General features: G+C 38.8%; 1 protein-coding gene across 1 annotated transcript in view; it reads left to right on the forward strand.

Moving 5' to 3' along the window:
* Positions 1-13,160, forward strand: part of SPAG6 (sperm associated antigen 6) — a 64,334-nt gene that overhangs the window by 5,966 nt on the left and 45,208 nt on the right. The window lies entirely within an intron of this gene.

Here is a 13,160-nt window from a genome sequence, read left to right on the forward strand (position 1 = left end):
GGTTTTGCCACATACCCCATTTTCTGTCGTAAGGGTGCCTCATTTTTAAAGTTGCTACTTACTCAGGTTCTACGTCCAGGTGAATTATGTATGCGTGCATGTGTCTTCAGAGGAAATTATCTCTGTCCACTTTTCTGTATATTCTGAGTTCTATCTCTGTGTCATTAGAATCACCACTAATTTATATCCATAGAGTAGCTTACATTGGTTTTCCATAGAAATGTCTTTGTAGAATTATTCTAATAGTATGCCTTTTTTTTTTTTTTTTGAGGGCTTATTTAAAAACAGATACTTAGAGTTCCCCATAGCCTCTTTAAATCTAAATCCCACTGAAGACATTGTCCATTTTGTTGTTCAAGGTTTTTTTTTTTTAATGTAAAGATGCACTCTTTTATTCAACCAATCTTTATTAACTATTATGCGTCAAGCTAGGCCTACGTAGGAAATTTCAGGAAAAAAAAAATTTGTTCCTGCCTCATTTTACAAAGTAGTTCCAGTTTTACCTTTGCTGCCAGGAAACTCAGTGATATATTTAGAGTTCAGCTGCAGCAGCTATTATACCCTATATTTCTGACAAATAGTCCCCACCTCTCTCCTACATGCCTCTTCATCGTTATCTTTGTATCTGTATCTTTTACAGTAAACTATCTCAAAAAATTTTCAAGTAAGTGGAGCATGAATAAAAGACAACAGTTTATCTAAAGATAGACTTCTGAGCTGATTACCTTCCAAAGAGCCCTCTCCAAATATTACCCCTGACACCTCTTGGAACAGACAATTCTTTTATAACCTATTTACTCTCTACTGACCCCATTGATGGACATTCCAATTTTCTGCAGGCAAGTGGGTATCAAAGGTACCAATTTAAAAGAGGAAACACATGGGGCGCCTGGGTGGCGCAGTCGGTTAAGCGTCCGACTTCAGCCAGGTCACGATCTCGCGGTCCGTGAGTTCGAGCCCCGCGTCGGGCTCTGGGCTGATGGCTCGGAGCCTGGAGCCTGTTTCCGATTCTGTGTCTCCCTCTCTCTCTGCCCCTCCCCCGTTCATGCTCTGTCTCTCTCTGTCCCAAAAATAAATAAAAAAAATAAATGAATAAAAAAATAAAAGAGGAAACACATTGACGAAAGAAGACAAGACTAATCTAGTGTATGCAGCACTCCAGAAGACTTTCAAATTAAAATAGAATTATATCTATATGGGGTGATGCGGGGTGAGGGAACAGTTTGAATAACCCATATATTTCAAAAACAAACTATGAACATGGGGCTCCTGGGTGGCTCAGTCGGTTGAGCATCCAACTTGATTTCGGCTTAGGTCATGATCTCACAATTTGTAGGTTTGAGCCCCATCTCAGGCTCTGCTCTAACAGTACAGAATCTGCTTAGGATTCTCTTTCTCCCTCTCTCTCTGCCCCTCCCTTGCTGACATGCACACACTTTCTCTGTCTAAATAAATAAATAAACTTAAAAAAAAACTATATGCTTATCCATATATTTTAGAATCCATTTTTTTCATTTTAAAAATAGTTTCTAAAAATCACTTGAGGTACAATTTACATACCATACAATTCACCCATATAAGTGTAAAATTCAGTGGGTTTTGGTACATTGTTAATTTTTAAAAATGTTTTTTATTTAATCTCTATACTCACCATGGGGCTTGAACTCACAACCTTGAGATCAAGAGTTGTTTGCTCTTTTGACTGAGCCAGCCAGGCACTCCGGGACATTGTTAATTTTTAAAAACTGTGGTAAAATATAGCACAATTTGCCATTTGAACCACACAATTCAGCGACATTAATTACATTCCTAATGTTATGCAGCCATCACCACTATTTATCTCTAAACCTTTTAAAAAGTGACTCCAAACAGAAGCTTATTTTGTTTTTCTTTTAACTAAAATTGGCCTAAAAAGAGAAAGTTGCACATTAAATTTTGCAGCTTGTTCATTCATCGTTCAACATTTATTGAGTATGCAAGGGCCAGGTGCATGCTTAGATGCTTGCCATGCAAAAATAGAAGGCAGAGACGATACTTTTAAGGAGCTTATTTGCTACAGGAGAGATATATAAATGCTATTTGATAAGTGTCCAATATATAGACATACGGAGCACCTATGAAGGGTATCTAACTCAAGCTTTTGAAATGAAGGGTGCTTTCATGGAAGACTTCTAGAAGGAGATATTATCCAGCTGAGTTTCCTAGGACAGCCAGATGAAGATGGGAGAGAGGAAAACTGTGCTCAGGTAGAGGGAATGTTATGTGCAAAGGCACAGAGGCAAGAGAAAAGGTGGTACTTGATGGAAAAGACAAATGTTTAGATCTGGCAGGAGCTTCTTGAGATAATACGGCCGGGAGAGTAAAGTCCGTGGCTGCAGAGGAAAACAGGCCTAATTATAAAGGACCTCATCCAAAGTTTGGATTTATCCTGAAATTGGTAGCAAGCCACTGAAGGGCTTTCATTAGAGGAACAAAGGGATCCATTTTGTGTGTGTGTGTTTTTAAAATTTTTATTTATTTAAAAACATTTTTTTAATGTTTATTTTTGAGAGAGAGAGAGAGAGAGAGAGAGTGTGAGTGACGGAGGGGCAGAGAGAGAGGGAGACACAGAATCTGAAGCAGACTCCAGGCTCTGAGCTGTCAGCACAGAGTCCTGTGCGGGGCTGGAATTCACAGACCGCGAGATCATGACCTGAGCCGTAGTCAGAAGCTTAACTGACGGAGCCATCAGACACCCCAATTTGGGGTTTTAGAGAGATGATTTTCACAGCAGTGTGGAGAGCAGACTGGAGGGGATTAAAACAGGATCAGGAAGACCATGTGCCCATTTTTGCTTTAGCACTCATGCTGCATGACAGATCTGTAGGATTTGTGACTTCGTAGGAGGGGCAGGGGCAGGTCCGGAGGGAGAGGAGTTCAAGGTGACTCACAGTCTTCTGGTTGCCATTCCTTAATGGAGAAGGGATACAAAAAGCAGAAGGAAATGGTGATTTCTGTAATAGTGGTGAAGTTGAAGTGTCAGGGATATCTATGTGTCCATGCCTGTAGTCAGCAATTTGGATATATATGGCTCTGGGACTCAAGAGAGTGAGCTTAGCTGAAAATAGAGGTTTGGATACATGGAATTCGCATGTTCATTGGAAAACTATATGGGGCACCTGGGTGGCTCAGTCGGTTAAACGGCCGACTTCGGCTCAGGTCATGATCTCGCGGTCCGTGAGTTCAAGCCCCGCGTCGGGCTCTGTGCTGACAGCTCAGATTCTGTGTCTCCCTCTCTCTGACCTTCCCCCGTTCATGCTCTGTCTCTCCCTGTCTCAAAAATAAATAAACGTTAAAAAAAAAATTAAAAAAAAAAAGAAAACTCTATTAAAAGCCCATTTGATATTTTTTCATGTAATTATAAACCCTCTAATTCCAATCATTTTATCTCACGTATTATGAATTGAACTTGCCATAACTTTTATGCTCTGTGTACTTACTCAGTTCAGATCTCTCATATAGACAGTGGTGGCCATGACCCAGTTAAGAGTCGAAGAGTTGGCACTGGAAGAATGAATGAAATCTTGGTTTAATACAGTCGTCAGGGAAGAGAGCTACAGATGTGTTAATGGTAGAATGAACGCAACAGATTATACCCTTTGGTATGCACATATAGGTCAGTTTTCATTGGCAAATGGGCTGTGATTGATATTGGGGAGGAGAAACAGGAGAGCATAGACACTAGAGCTATAAAATAGTATATATCAAGTCTCATAGAATTGTAATAATGACTGATGGGTTAATATATTTTTTTAATTTTTTAAAAACTTATTCATTTTTGAGAGAGAATGAGCAGAGGAGAGGCAGAGAGGAAGACACAGAATCCGAAGCAGGCTCCAGGCCCTGAGCTGTCAGCACAGAGCCCGACATGGAGCTCGAACTCACAAACCATGAGATCATGACCTGAGCCGAAGTCGGACGCTTAACCAACTGAGCCACCCAGGCGCCCCATGGGTTAATATTTGTAAATTTCTTACGGGAGTCCCTGGTACATGGTAAAGTGTGCTTTGTGCCCTCTTAGAAGAGCTGCTAGCTGCCTGTGGGAGTCAGTGGTCTTGGTCCCAGCTTCTTCTCACCCCTCCCCACTTAATGACATACCGGATGTGGGAGCCCTTCACTCACAAACACCTGAATTAACAGTGACTCACCAAACAAAATTCAGAGGATACTATAGTTATGAGAGTACGTTAAAAAGAAGAACATAGGGGCGCCTGGGTGGCGCAGTCGGTTGAGCGTCCGACTTCAGCCAGGTCACGATCTCGCGGTCTGTGAGTTCGAGCCCCGCGTCAGGCTCTGGGCTGATGGCTCGGAGCCTGGAGCCTGTTTCCGATTCTGTGTCTCCCTCTCTCTCTGCCCCTCCCCCGTTCATGCTCTGTCTCTCTCTGTCCCAAAAATAAATAAAAAACGTTGAAAAAAAAATTAAAAAAAAAAATAAAAAGAAGAACATAGATTTTTCTTGAATTACTTATCATTACAGGTGAATTCTGTGCAAAAAGACTATCCATACATTTCACAATTCATTCTGACCCTTTAAATAAATTACAGGACTCTCTGTGTGTTGTAAGGGATATAACATTTAAAATCATAATTGATTTTATAGTTGTAGCCGCAAAGAAGTATTTCACAGAAAGCAGGGCAAAGAGATACGGTACCGAAACTTATGATTTCTTTTTTAAATGTTTATTTTTTGAGAGAGGGAGAGTGTAAGCGAGGAGGGGCAGAGAGAAAAGGGGACGGAGGATCCAAAGTGGGCTCCGTGCTGACAGCAGAGAGCCTCATGTGGGACTCAAACCCACAAACTGTGAGATCATGACCTGAGCCAAACTGTGACGCTTAACTGACTGAGCCACCCAGGCGCTCCTGAAATTTTATGATTTCTTAACCAAATGAAGGAATAGTAGTCAGTGGTATATAATCACAGAGACTGGGAGAAACCAAATCAAGGCCTGAAAATTCTTAGCTCTAAAAAAAAAAAAAAAAAAAAAAAAAAAAATCAAGGGAGGAACACTTCAGTGTTTTCAAGTAAAAAATGACCAGTGAAGGAAAATGAGAACATGTTATCAAATGCATCAGTGTGATGGAAATTGCTTGAGTGAAAATATAGTCATGTACGTGTAATAACTTGCAGAAGTAAAAACATGTAAAATTGCTGAAATCAGCAAGTGTAATTAGACTTACTCTGTGATAGAGTAGGTAGTGCTTAGTATAGTAAAATTGCAGTAGAGTCAAGATCACAAGCGCTTCAATAAGAGTTAGTTGTATATTCAGACCTGTGCCAGGTAATTTGATAAATAGAAAAGAAGTATAAAACCAACTCTGCGACTCTTGAATATGAAGAACAAACAGAGGGTTGCTGGAGGGGGTGTGGGAGGGGGGATAGGCTAAATGGGCAAGGGGCATTAAGGAATCTACTCCCGAAATCATTGTTGGACTATAAGCTAACTAACTTGGATGTAAAGAAATTAATAAAATAAGAGCTCTTGGTGTATGGCATTTAAAAATCTGATTGTGGAAATCCTAAAAAAGGAAAACAAACTGCTCTAGAGATGTTTATTGTTTTATTGAGAAGATAAGACATTTATTCACATAAAACAAATGAGAGAACCATGGAACATGCTACATCAAGGATGGCTGCTGCGCTTTGCACAACTTTAGAAGTGCCTTTTATATCATGATTTATGTGACTGGCATCCCCTGGATTTGTGCAGTACACAGCCTGCCCAGCCATCCATGTTAGACCTTGGAATTATTCAATGTCTTCATTCTCATTTATTTGCTTCCCTGAGAGTAAGTGGTATAAACAATAAGCTCCCCATGGCCTTCCATTTCACTTAGAATAACATCACAAAATCTTATTTTGATCTACAGCCAAATTTGACCTGGCCCCAATCAAGTTTTCCAGCTTTGTCTCTTGCCAGATCAGCCCTCCCACGCAACGTTTCAGGCCAGTATGAATTTATCATGGCCTCTTCAACAGTCTGAGACAATCATGCATCCTTTGTCCAAGCCAGAAACTTGGAAGTATCACTGACTCCTCCCTCTTCTTCACAATAATCTGTCTGGTTAATATCTCTTTAGATATTAGATATTAGATGATATCTCTTTAGATAGTCACTTTTCTCTCTCCCTTTGCCATTAGTATTCTTCAGGCTGTCTTCACATCTGGCCTAGACTCATACAGTAGCTTCCTAAGTGGTCTTCCTGCCTCCCATCTTGTCTCCTTTCATCCATTCTCCCCAGTGTGATTGGTGATCCTTCGTTACAAAGTACAAAAACACTGATGCTAATATTCAGATTAAATTCAAAACAGTTAAAATAGTTGATTGGGCTCTTAAGTACTTTTGTCTCTGTTAATCTCTTAGGCCTCTTTTCCCAACCCTTTTTTTGCTCCCTCTTGTACTATAGTCATACTGCATTCCAAGTTTTGTCAACATATCAAACTCTTGGTTCTTTTTTAAATGTTTATTTATTTTTGAGAGAGAGCAAGAGCAGGGGAGAGGCAGAGAGAGAGGGAGATACAGAATCCAAAGCAGGCTCCAGGTTCTGAGCTGTTAGCTCAGAGTCTGACTTGGGGCTCAGACTCACAAACATTGAGATCATGACCTGAGCTGAAGTCGGATGCTTAACCGACTGGGCCACCAAGTGCCCCCTAACTCTCTTGGTTCTGAGCTTCATTTATATAGTTCCTTCTGGTTAGAAAACTCTCCAAGTCCTTCCCTTCCCCACTCCCTCCAGTTATTTCAGCAAATAATCTGTGATCTGCCTGAGAGCCTTCAGACCTCCATGTAGATGTCCCTTTCCTTGGGTTGCCTTCCTCAAGGCCAGGGTTAGATGCTCCACTGTATTTCTGCAGAGCACCCTCTATTTCTCTTAAAAAAAATTTTTTTTAATGTTTATTTATTTTTGAGAGAGAGAGAGAGACAGAGTGTGAGCAGGAGAGGATCAGAGAGAGAGAGGGAAACACAGAAGCCAAAGCAGGCTCCAGGCTCTCAGCTATCAGCACAGAGCCCTATGTGGGGCTCGAACTCACGAACGGTGAGATCAGACCTGAGCCGAGGTCAGATGCTTAACCAACTGAGCCACCCAGGCTCCCCCTCTATTTCTTTTTTAGTTGCATATATCATAATGTTTTATTTGTTTACTTCTCATGACCCTTGTATAGCTTCCTTGAGGTCAAGGACAATTCTGTTTTCAATACCTTGCATGTTCTTTTTTTTTTTTTTTTAATGTTTGTTTATTTTTGACAGAGAGAGAGAGAAAGAGACAGAGCATGAGTGGGGGAGGAGCAGAGAGAGATGGAGACACAGATTCTGAAATAGGCTCCAGGCTCTGAGCTGTCAGCAGAGAGCCTGATGTGGGGCTTGAACTCATGAATCAGGAGATCATGACCTGAGCCAAAGTTGGAGGCTTAACCGACTGAGCCAGCCAGGCACCTCTCTTAATAGATATTTCTTGAATTAATGGTGAATAATTATTCATTCCATAGTAATTCTAAAACACATAGTAGAAAAGCTCAATCTGTGGGGCCACAGAACTTTAAATATTTCTTCACAATGAAAGGAATTGATTAATTAATGAGTCATATGCATGAATAATAATAACATGTTGATGAAAAACATGGTCAACATAGGGAATTGATTCCTTTTACACTTTTATTTATTAAGCATTTACTGGCGTTTATTCTATCCCAACTAATCTGTCTAGCACTTTAGAATCTTTGACCCATTTTAATTCTCACAACTTTATGAAGTAGTTCTGGAATTTGTCGACATTTTACATGAGGAAACTGAAACACAGAGATGTTAAGTAACCTTGTTGAGGACTGAGAAATGGCAGAGCCCAGATTTGAACCCAAACAATCTCCCTCTAGATACATACTTTTAACTACCTGGCTCGACATAGGCAGTCATGTAACAAGCAGGGCAAGAGAGTCCTATTTCTAAAGCATGAAGCTTCTTCTCCATTCTTATTGGACCCCAAACAGAATGCCCCAGTCAGATGGAAACGTTGACAGTCTAAGGTGAATCCTTTACTGTGTATTCGTTAATTGCATGTAGAAATCACTTCTAAAACTTAAATGAACTATAGCAGCAGTTTCATAGTAAATGGTCATGTAGGAAGATGTTTTAGATTACTGTTGGGATTTAAATGTTTAAAGCTTTTTAAAATTTATAACGTTTAACATTTTGTGCTTATGGTAATTTTGAGTAAAGCTGGAAAGTAAAGAGTATATATGGTAGAAATCATTTCACTTTAAGTCTAAAAAAACAAGGGCAAAAGGATTACATAGGTTACATTTCTCCAAAGAAGACATACAAGTGGACAATAAGCACATGAAAAGATGCTCAACATCACTATTCACTTGGGAAATACAAATCAAACCACAGCAAGATACCATTTCATGTCCATTAGGATGGTTATTATAAACAACAACAATTACAAATATCAAGTGTTGGTGAGAATGTGGAAAACTGGAACTCTTTGTTGGTAGGAATATAAAATGGTGCATAGAAAGTTACCATGGAAAACAGTTGATAGTTCCTCAGAAAGTTAAACATAGAGTTACCACTTGGTCTAGCAACTGTACTTAGATAGATAGATAGATAGATAGATAGATAGATAGATAGATATGTGTATATGTACAGAAACACACACTATACACACACACACACATAAAAGAATTGAGAGCAGAGACTCAAATGGAAACTTGTACATCCACATTCATAGCAGCATTATTCAAATAACCAAAAGGTGGAAGCAGCCCAAATGTCTGTCAACAGATGCACAGATAAACGAAATGAGGTCTATACATCCAATGGAATATTATCCAGTCTTAAAAAGGAAAGAAATTCCAAAACGTGGTACAACATGGCCGAACCTTGAAAGCATTATGCTATGTGAAAAAAGTCAGACAGAAAAGGACAAATATTGTATGGTTCCACCTATATGAGATACCTAAAATAGGTCAAATAAGACACAGAAAGTAGAATAGAGGTTACCAGGAGCCTAGAGGTAGGGGGAAAGGGGAAGTTAGAGAGTGTTTGTTAGGGGATGATAAAAAGTTCTGGAAATGATAGTGATGATGGTTGCACAATTGTACTTAATCAACACTTAATTGTACGCCTAAGAATGGTTAAAATGATCAATTTTGTTATGTATATTTTACCACAATAAAAAAATAAAATTTTTAAAAATTGAAAAACAACACAAAGAAGGTGAGAGGTAACTAGGGTAACCAGAAATCTTTACTAGGGCTTAACAGTGGACCCAAAGGCCCAGTTTGCAGGTACTTGTTTTTAAAGGAACAAAGTTGGGATGTTAAATATTTTTATAAAGCACATCAGATATGTATATACATTATATACATTTAATAAGAGAATGGGATTTTTTTTTTTTTGTCTGACATTTCCGTCCCGGTTTACATCTGTAATTGGTGTGCAAAGTCATTAGGCCTGTGTTGTGTTAAAAGGAATTAAAAAAAAAAAAGAGCTGTGATTATTTTGAGTCTAGTTTACCATGTGCTCCCCTAGATTATTAGTTCCTTAAGAGGAGGAGCTGTCTTTGCTCATATGTGTAATCCTAGCACTTGCCGGTGGTAAACCCTGGTCCATGTTTTGAACCAATGACTGTGGGCAATCAGCAAAGTTGTCTTTGTTGTTGTTTTCGCATAACTGGAATTGCAATGTAGGTATTGAAGCAATGTCTAATTGCTTAGACAGTATGGCACTGGAACAAGAAAAATAGAAAAGAAACTCAAAGCGATAAAGTTGGGAGGGGAGGGATTGTACAGATTTATCCTATAAATTTTAGAAACATTTCACACCGTTTAATCAGCTTTTATAGAGGAGACAGAATCGTTTTATAGAGATTAGAGTATAATATGTGAATTATTTTTAATATTAGATAGTACCTGTTGGCTCCTTCAGTAGAGACCTCAGGGAGGTCATTAGCTGTCACTAGAGACCTTGCTTATCAGATATTGCAGCCATTATTCAAACTGCTGTAATTTATGCGTTCTAAATTTTCATGCATTCATTCACCAAGGACCAATCACCATGGATTCCTAATGGAAAGGAAGGTAAGGAAAAATTTCTTTTTATGTTGTATGTGCTTCTTTTCTCCTTCCTCCCTCCCTTATTACCTCCTTCCTTAGTTCCTCTTGCATCACTATCTGTGTTTTTAGGACAGACCTGTAATTAGAATAACGAAGTTTCCATGCTTAAGCTGCATAAGGGATAAAAAACATGTCCCTGGGGACTGATGATTATGAAGCACTAAGAGGCAATTCAAGGACTAGAAATTTGGGGCAATATTTTCTCTAACAAAAATGACCTTATTCAAACAAAGATATTTTAAACTTTTATAGGTGTATAGATGTAAAAATTTTCAAAAGTCCCATCGTGCTACTGTCTGAACCAAGGAATATGGGAAAAGAGTGATAGAGCAGAGGCATCCGCATAGAAGCCTAACTTGGATATTAAATACAGGGATAGAAGGAAAGGAGTGGTGTCTTAGTTTATTGATTTTATTTTTCCTGGGCCAGATGTGGTAGAAGGACCGAGGAGAAAATACACAAAGCAAACAATTCTTTTGAATATATGGGTGGCTGAAATACCTGTAGGGGGTAAAATATTTTACTGCTAAAACTACAAACTGAAAATTTCTGAAATGGGGAGACTTATGGTACAGTAGCTAAATACTATAATAATCACAACTAAATTAAATATTATAGGCCCAGATAGATGAATTCACTCTTTAATTTTTCAACATAAAAGTTCAAAGTTCTCTAAGATTTCATTCAAAATCTCTAGGATGAATAAGCCAGTATAGATGTTCCAATTATATTTCAAAAGACAATAAGCCACTGCCTTCACATATATATATCCAAGGAGGAGGAAAAAAGGAAATAACCAGAATCATCAGGAAAAAAATAACATGAAACATAATTGTGATTCTTTTAAAACTATTCTAAAGCATACGTACACTTTATATTTCTTGGTCTTGTTACTGTATTTATTATGAAACCTCAAATATATGTTAACAAATTTAGCTCTTTTTTAAGAGTATTGCCTTATTTTACTGAAAACCATGCATATTTGTTATTAAAAAATCAAGTTATATTCAACAACTACAACCAACCCAATTTAAAAACGGGCACATGACTTGAATAGACATTTCAACAGAGAACATGTACAATGACCAATCTAAGCACATAAAAAGACACCGTCATCAGTGCTAGGGAAATGAAAATCAAAACTGCACTGAGGCACACTTCACACCTGTTAGGATGGCTATTATTTGAAAACAAAAAACAAAACAAGTATAGGTAAGGATGTAGAAAGAGTTGAATCCTTGTACTTTGCTGATGGGAATGTAAAGTGGTGTAGCTTCTGTGGAAAACGGCTTGGGAGTTCCTAGACAGTGGTGGTGATTACACTAAACTGCACACTAAAAATGGTTAAAATGGTAATTTTTATATCATGTATGTTTTACCACAATTAAAAAACTAAAAAAAAAAAAAAAAGGTAGGAAAGCAACTACAAAGAAGAGGTCAGCAAATTGTTTTAAATCCAACTTTCTAGAAAGAACCCATGTTAGCATTTGGTAGTCCTAATGCTTTTTCTGCACTTTAAACTTCTTGTTGTGAGGTATTTCAGAAATCACCTCTATAGAAAGTATAATTTTTTTTAAATGAATGCTTATTAATTTTTGAGAGACAGAGACAGCATGAGTGGGGGAGGAGCAGAGAGAGAGGGAGGCACGGAATCCGAAGCAGGCTCCAGGCTCTGAGCGGTCAGCACAGAGCCCGCCGCGGGGCTCGAACTCACAACCCAAGAGATCATGACCTGAGCCGAAGTCGGACGCTTAACCGACTGAGCCACCCAGGCGCCCCTCTATCCAAAGTATAGCTGGTAGTATTAGCAACAGCTATGAGCATAGGCATGTTGATTTGTTGAACGTGAACTATGACCGAGGCATGAGTAGACGTGCTGTGTGCCTGCAAAGTTAACTAGCCTGAGTAGGACTCAAACTTGCAACTGTGGTCTCATCCAGGATGACCTCACCAAGCCACCCTAGCCAGAAAAGTGATCACGAAATGAAAGTGGAAACTGTGAAAAGTCACGGATCACATCATGACATGTGTCTGTGATCAGTGCCATTATTCTCTGCCGATGTTATTTGGTAGTACTATTTATCTTAATTTGGGCTAATCCTAAGTGTTATCATGAATGTTTTCCTTTTATTCTATTTCAAGTGTTTCTGGATATATATAACCTTATAAAAGAATATGGAGAATATTTGCTTTTCTAGATCACCGTGGTATGTTTTTAAAAGAAAAGATGTAATTAAAATCAAGTTAAATTGCCTGCTGCAAATTAAGTAAAGTTTACAAAGTCAAGGGGCATTTTGTTCCAGTTTGAACTCTGTCATTACCTTTCTTGTAACCTTAGATGAAAACAGCTTCGGGGCGCCTGGGTGGCTCGGTCAGTCGAGCGTCTGACTTTCGGCTCAGGTCATGATCTCACAGTTGGTGGGTTCGAGCCCCGCATCAGGCTCTGTGCTGACCTCTTGCTCAGAGCTTGGAGCCTGCTTCAGATACTGTGTCTCCCTCTCTCTCTGCCCCTCCCCTGCTCACGCTTTGTCTCACTCCGTTTCTCAAAAATAAATGAATGTAAAAACAAATTTAAAAAAAACGGCGTCATTAAAGCCCAAATAGCAGTTACCTATTTTGGGTATTTTACAGTAAGGCAAAGGTAATATGAAGAGTTGGAATATCCAAGCAGATGACCAAAATGCAATTATTTTTTATGTCTCTTTCTTCACCTCCTCAACTTTCAGTGCACATTTATTCAGCAATTATCAATGAAGAAAGCCTCAATTTCTAACCTTGCTCCACCATTTATTAGTTTTGTGATGATTTCTTAACCATTCTCAGCCGTCATTTCCTCATCTGTAAAATAGACATACTTAATAGGGCCAACTTCATAGACTTTTTATGAGAATTCAGTGAATGGAAACAAATCCTTAAAACAATGTGTGCATATAATAAGTGCTGGATAAATACAAGCTAACTTTTACTGTGATTGCTGTGATGATGACATACCTACTGTGTATTCAAC

The sequence above is a fragment of the Panthera uncia genome, chromosome B4 (genome assembly GCF_023721935.1).
Source record: "Panthera uncia isolate 11264 chromosome B4, Puncia_PCG_1.0, whole genome shotgun sequence".
NCBI classification, from domain to species: domain Eukaryota; kingdom Metazoa; phylum Chordata; class Mammalia; order Carnivora; family Felidae; genus Panthera; species Panthera uncia.